The following is a 6,791-nucleotide window of genomic DNA, read 5'->3' as shown; positions in this document are numbered from 1 at the left end:
AGTAAAATGAGGAGTTGATACTGAGGGCTTAAGTATGTAGGGTGTTTTACATGTTCATTTCGGCTCTTACCCAGCTGTCCTTCTCTGATTGCAGAGGTTTCTCAGGTAGGCTGTCAGAGAGTCAGTGACAGAAAGAGACTCAAAAGTGAAGATGAATCAAGAATTGGAGAAAGACTGAGATTAGGAATTCAATGAAAAAGACAAGCCCCACATTGGCCTACTGCTTCAATGCTCTGCTTGCTGGATACTCTTCTCGCACCCCTGTGATTGACATTGCCAATGAATATAATTGTAAGTTTTGCCTGACAATCAACTTCCATTGTTTGTGTAAAGAGTGTCCAATCACATAAGGATTTATTCTGTACAAGTGAATAACCTATGTAGCATATAGGTATTGCTATATGTAGTTAGCCTACATTTGTTCAGTCTCTCTCAACAGTGTTTTTAAAATGAGTACCATGAGCTCATCAATGACACTATTAACAGTAAGTTTTTATGTTCCATGGAGATGATCGATAAAATTCTCTACCATAAACTCACAAGGATGTCTCTAAGGTGAGCCAAAGGCAGATAAAAAACAGATTCAGGAATGCATTTGGGGCTCACCCTTGGTCCTAGCTTCAATCGAAGAACAATTCGCTCTTACAACATGGTCTTACTTGATACTCTCCCTCATGAATGAAATACAGAAATTATGGGTGCTATAGCAAAGTGTGGAGAAGTTGTTAAATGATGCTTCACCATCAGAATAGAACCTGAGGTCTTAAAGGCTTATTTCCAAGTACACATCCATCTAAGTGAGATGTCAACTAAGTCCACATGGAAGAAACACACCAACATCCATGACCCAAGGATTGTAAATCATATAATCCAAGTCCAAGAGAGGGAATCGTATCACAGTTTAAATGTGAGATTCTGGTGTAGAAGGCTATGGATGATGGTAGAAGCTCAAAACGTACTTGCAAGATCTACACAGGGAATAAGTGTCTGGTGGTTTCTCTCCAATCATAATTGAGGAAGGAGAATGATCTGGCTAACAGAGCACTGAATAGATGACTATAATATATTAAAATGATAAATCTCACTTGAACAGTTAAAACCTTGTCCCCTTGGTCTCCCCTCTGATACATGTAGGGCTTGGTTTGGTTTTTAATATTTTCTGTGGGCTTTTTTTTCATATTGCGGTTTATCTCTGTTGTATTTTGTCAACAGAGGCTATTTGTGGATAGCTTTCTTAAATCTTTGCTATGAGTTTTTCCTTTTTTTTTTGGTATATGAAACCCAGGATTGATGAGCCTATAGAGACAACAGCTAGAACAAGAGTTGAAGGAGTATGATGTGGGTGGGTGGGGTAAAAGGGAGCTGATATTAAGGAGTTCCAGAGGGAATAAAATATTATTTTGAAACTGATTTTGGTAGCGATCGTACAATACTGCTTGATGTGATTGAACTATAGAATGGTGTGATGTCTGGAATCGCTACTAATAAAATGGTTTGGAAAAAAATGGAAAGAGCAGACAAGAAAGATGCAACCTCTGTTCACAATGACCTGGACACAGTAGCTGCTGACTAATGAAGTTAAGTGGTCACAATTTAAAGCATGTTACTCCTATCTTACAACCTGACTTGTAGTGGCCCTGGGAGGGGTGTGTACGTGAATAACATTGTATGAATCCAGATAAATTCATTTCAAAAGATTAGTTTCCTATGTGTTATAAGGTGTTTTATAACCTTAAGTTTTAAAGTAGTTGTAATTTTTGGATTTTTTTTTGTTTTACTTTGTTCTGAGAGCTTGCTTTGTCTACGCTTCTATTTTTGAATCACTTTGAAGGCCATGGCTGATATTTTTCATAGAGCAATCTAAAAAGCCTCACTTCTGTTTCTCTTCAAGAAAAACTGCTCTTGCTCCTGGTTGAGACTCCAGACAGTTAATAGTTACTTTAAACAGCTTTGATCTAAAACTGTCTTGGAAAATATGACTTCCTTATTGTAATTAATATAACACAACCTTTAAAAATAAACTCACTCGGATTTAGCTTATAGACGAGGGAAGGCATGTGGGTTAGATAGCTTTGCTAGTGTAGATAATTGATTAATTCATTGCAACCAAGGTTTGTGCATTTAGAGTAACCTTGAAAGCAACATATTTTCAAGTCAGTTATTATAGAATGCTTCATCTAAGGAAGAGTGTTTTTTAAAGTGAAGTTAATAATTTCAGGATGAGAAAGAAAATAATTGTTTTAAACACAGAAAAATCAAGACAAGAAATAGGATCAAGGATCAACATTTGCAATGTTATTTGCAAATAACATTTTATAGATAAATGCATTTTAAAATCCTTAAAATGTTAATGTCAAATAGTGAATCAAACAAGAATTAGGTTTCTCAATGTTCAGGTAAAAAAAATTCCTTAGTTTTGTTATAAAGAGTATATTTTACTCTTTTGCATTTACCTTGAAGGTACCAGTTTTAACAGGACAAATTCCTGAACATGATAAATTCCTTCTGAACCTGACAATTTTGAACCTCATCGAGGGTCACAAAAGATTATTCTGTTTATGAAGAAGTACTAAATGGTTTTTATTTAATGGAAAAGGTGTCTGATTTTCTTTCAGTGGAAAATATTGTTGATATTTCCCATTATGTTCTTTTGGTCTATTAATAGTAGAGGTACATGGATCTAGTTTATGTCATAACTTTACTAATTTTTATTTTTAATTGCTAAACGTGACACCACTTTGTGTCCTTTAAATCTGCCAACATAAAAGTTAGTGGGTTCAACTAAGGGGATTACTATGTTTACCCACATTTTAAAATTTGATCACCTGATATATAAGGCATTGTTTAGAGATTGTTCTGTAATACCACATGTACTCGTATAAGCCTAGTTTTTTGGCACATTTTTAATGCCTTTTTTGGGTAAAATTAGGTGCCTTGGCTGATATTTGGGTCAGCTTAGATTCGAGTATAGACGGTATGTTTAAAGTAAAGGAGCTCTGGTGGTGTAGTGGTTATGGATTGGGCTACTAACCACAAGGTGGACATGAGAGAAAAGATGGGGCTTTCGACTCCAGGAAAGAGTTACAGTTTGAGAAGCCTACAGGGGCACTTCTACCCTAGTCCTGTAAGGTCCCTGTGAGTCAGAAACGACTCGGTGACAGTGAGTCTCATTTGGTTTATATTTAAATTTTGCTTTTTATTACACTTCATCTTAGCCAAAAGGTCAAGAAGCAATAAAATGTTGCTTTTTAAGAAAGTCAATCCACATGGATGGATGGATGAATGGATTGTGATAAGACTTGTACGAGCCCCCAATAAAATGATTTAAAAAAGAAAAAAAAAAGTCAATCACTTCAATGTAGAACTATTTCTGTCTATTTTATTTGAACAACAGTTTAAAGGAAATGGGTAATAGTGATGTATATGGCCTCGGCTGAGAGTCTGAATAGCTGCCCCACCAACAAGGCAAACAGCTAGGAACAGGCCACCTGAGCGGGCTTGAGGGGACTAAAAGAAGGGGATATGAACTGTAAGAAAAGAAATCAGAAAGGACGGAGATAAAACCACAATGAAGCAGGGTGTAAGATGGTCTGCAGTAAGAAAGCCCCGTGAGAGCCCCTGGGTAGTAACCCGAGAGCTTACTGGTTGTGACGACAACAATAGAAAAGAAATTAGCTTCAGTTTGTGGGAATTTTGGAAGAAGCGGAAGCCAGAGCAATACCACCACCACATTCTGGGTACCTTCTTGGGGTGAATTCTCTGTGAAAGAATTCCCACTGCAGCATCCCTCTATCCCTGTCTGCTCAGGGCCAATTCATCTTCACCTGAGAGAAATATGAACAGACATTAAACTTCAGTTCACTGAACCAAAAGCCAGAAATAGAGGGCTGCTTGGAGGTAGATAGCTCACCCTGAAATCATGGAGCAAGATGACATAAGTAGAAACAAAATCATTAGACTTTGTAGATTGCTTTTAAAAATATATTCTATCGCATTATTATTGCATGCTTTTAAAATGTGTGCATTTTAAAGAACAAAGAACAAAAAATCATATCAGTGGATGCCCACCTTCCCGATATGATTGCTGAAGACAAACGTGTGCATAAGCAAATGTGGTGAAGAAAGCTGATGGTACCCCACTATCAAAAGATATAGATAGCATCTGGAGTCTTAAAGGCTTGAAGATAAACAAACAGCCATCTAGCTCAGAAGCAACAAAGCCCACATGGAAGAAGCACACCAGCCTGTGTGACCACGAGCTGTCGAAGGGATCAGGTATCACGCATCAAAGAACAAAAAATCATATCATTGTAAATGAGGGTGAGTGCAGAGCAGAGACTCAAAGCCCATCGGTAGGCAACTGGACACCCCCTTTCTGAAGGGTTGTGGGGAGGAGATGAGCCAGTCAGGGTGCAGGGCAGCAATGATGAAACATATAACTTTCCTCTAGTTCTTAAATGCTTCCTCCCTCCCTACCCCCCACTATCATGATCCCAATTCTAACGTACAAATCTGGCTAGACCAGAGGATATACATTGGTACAGATAGAAACTGGAAACACAGGGAATCCAGGACAGATGACCCTTTCAGGACCAGTGGTGAGATTGGTGATGCCTGGAGGGTAGAGGGAATGTGGGGTGGAAAAGGGGAACCAATTACAAGAATCTACATATATCCTTCTCACTGGGGAATGGACAGCAGGGAAGAGGGCAGAAGGAGACGTCGGACAGTGCAACATAAGACAAAATAATAATAATTTATGAATTATGAAGGGTTCATGAGGGAGGAGGGGGGAGGGGGGGGAAATGAGGAGCTGATATTAAGGGCTCAAGTAGAAGGCAAATGTTTTGAGAGTGATGATGGCGACAAATGTACAAATGTGCTTGACACAATGTATGTATGTATGGATTGTGATAAGAATTATACGGGGCCCCCAATAAAATGATTTAAAAATACAGTGCATTTGTAACTAAATGTTCCTTGGTAGATGAGAATTATTAGAGTTCTTGTCTTTGTGATATATCCTTGGGTATTGCTGTATCTGACTAGGTTTAAACTGATAGGCTAATGTTCCTTAAGCCATTCACCTTACTTTAGGCTATTCTCTCTTAAGAGATAACTGAAAATTGAATGCTATAGTAAAGCCTGGTGATGAAATTAGATGGTGCCCGGCTATCAAAAGGTTAGTGTCTGTGTGTCAGCTAATTCCACATGGAAGAAGCACATCATTCTGTGTGATTCAGTGATTGCAGTGATGACCATACAACCCTTCTTGATGTGCTGGAACTATTGAATTGTCTAATATGTGAATTATATGCCAATAAAACTTTAAAAATATAGAAGGTTAATTTCTGAGGTCTAAGATGTCCTAAAACAAGCAGTCGTCTAAAGGAGCCACAGACCAGTGCATATGCAGAAGAAGCACACGCCTAAATTTAAGTGTGGGCACAGTGATTGTAAATAACGCAAGATGGGAAGCATCACATGAACTCAATGGTTGGTGAGGCCAGCTTGAAACACCATACAAGACCAAAACCAAGGGCATTCTTTTGAGTCAATTTGATTTTGCTAACTAGAGACACAGTCTCTCATTTTAAGCATGTAGTTTCTCCAATTAGTAGTGCCCATACTTAACAGGCAGACAGGAACAAGGCTTTGACATTATATTTCCTTGTTTGTTTTATTAACTTGGACACAGTAACCTGCAGTCAAGTTATTTTGCTTTCTTGTCTCTCAGAAACTTCTTAATTCACAAGTCTTTCTATTGTACTTTACTGTACCAAAAAGTGAGTCTTAACTAAGTCAAAAGTATTGTAAACCAGTCAGGTATACTCTAGTAAATTTTTAACAAATACATCTCAATGACCATTATATAATACAGCACCAGGGCCAGGTGCTTCCACTTGTAAGCACTGGCATACCAGAAGGCAGTCTAGCTGAATCTTCAGATGAAAAATTGCTCATCCTACCAGTTAAGAATTTGTGTTCATTTAATGGACAAAGGACAGTGTGTTCCCTTAATTAGTGTGTGCAAAGACAGAACAGAGAGAACAGGTCAGTTGCTCTGACAACCATTAGCCATAAAGTGTCTGTCCAGTTGAGCCCACTTTGGCTCTGAAAGCAAGTCCAAAGAGATCCATTGGTGATCCCCAGCAAGTGGGATGCAAATGGAAGTAGAAGGAAAGAGGACGTTGTGATAAATCCTTGTGTCAAAAAAAACACACTCACAACATTGGAAACTCAGGATTTGAGAGGACCTCTCTCAGACAGCCTCTGAGGCCCGAGGCTTGGCACCAGCTCCAGCAATTCTCTGATACAGTGAGAGACCATGTCTTTGAACCTTGACAGTTACACTGAAGAAAGGTGCTAGAGTAAACACACATGTAAAGGTAAAGCCAGGGATGCTTGTTGAATGTTCAGAGAACAGTCCAGCCAAGGAAATTTTCAAAATCGCAAAGTGCAACTTTCAAGTGTCAACCTAGAAAGAGTCTTCCTTAGAGCATTAAAACAGGACTCAGAGCTACAGTATTATGATGAAGTGAAAGGTGAGACATCTCAAAGTATGTTTTTTTTTTTTTGGAATTGGATGATAATAAATATATCTATTTACATGATTGATTAACAGGACAGAATTTCAAGTACACATTGCTTTTCAAATGATTGCAGGGTGGTCACAGGACATTTCTGGGCACATACTATTAAAATTGTATTCTTTTGCTGAGGGTCAATTGGAAAGATTTTCCATCGTGTTGTGTGTCAAGACTCTGGGAACAGACCGTCAATATCCTGCA

This window comes from Echinops telfairi, unplaced genomic scaffold, assembly GCF_000313985.2.
Source record: "Echinops telfairi isolate 266 unplaced genomic scaffold, ASM31398v2 ScPeMD7_25;HRSCAF=90, whole genome shotgun sequence".
Classification (NCBI taxonomy): domain Eukaryota; kingdom Metazoa; phylum Chordata; class Mammalia; order Afrosoricida; family Tenrecidae; genus Echinops; species Echinops telfairi.
This window is presented reverse-complemented; position numbering follows the sequence as displayed.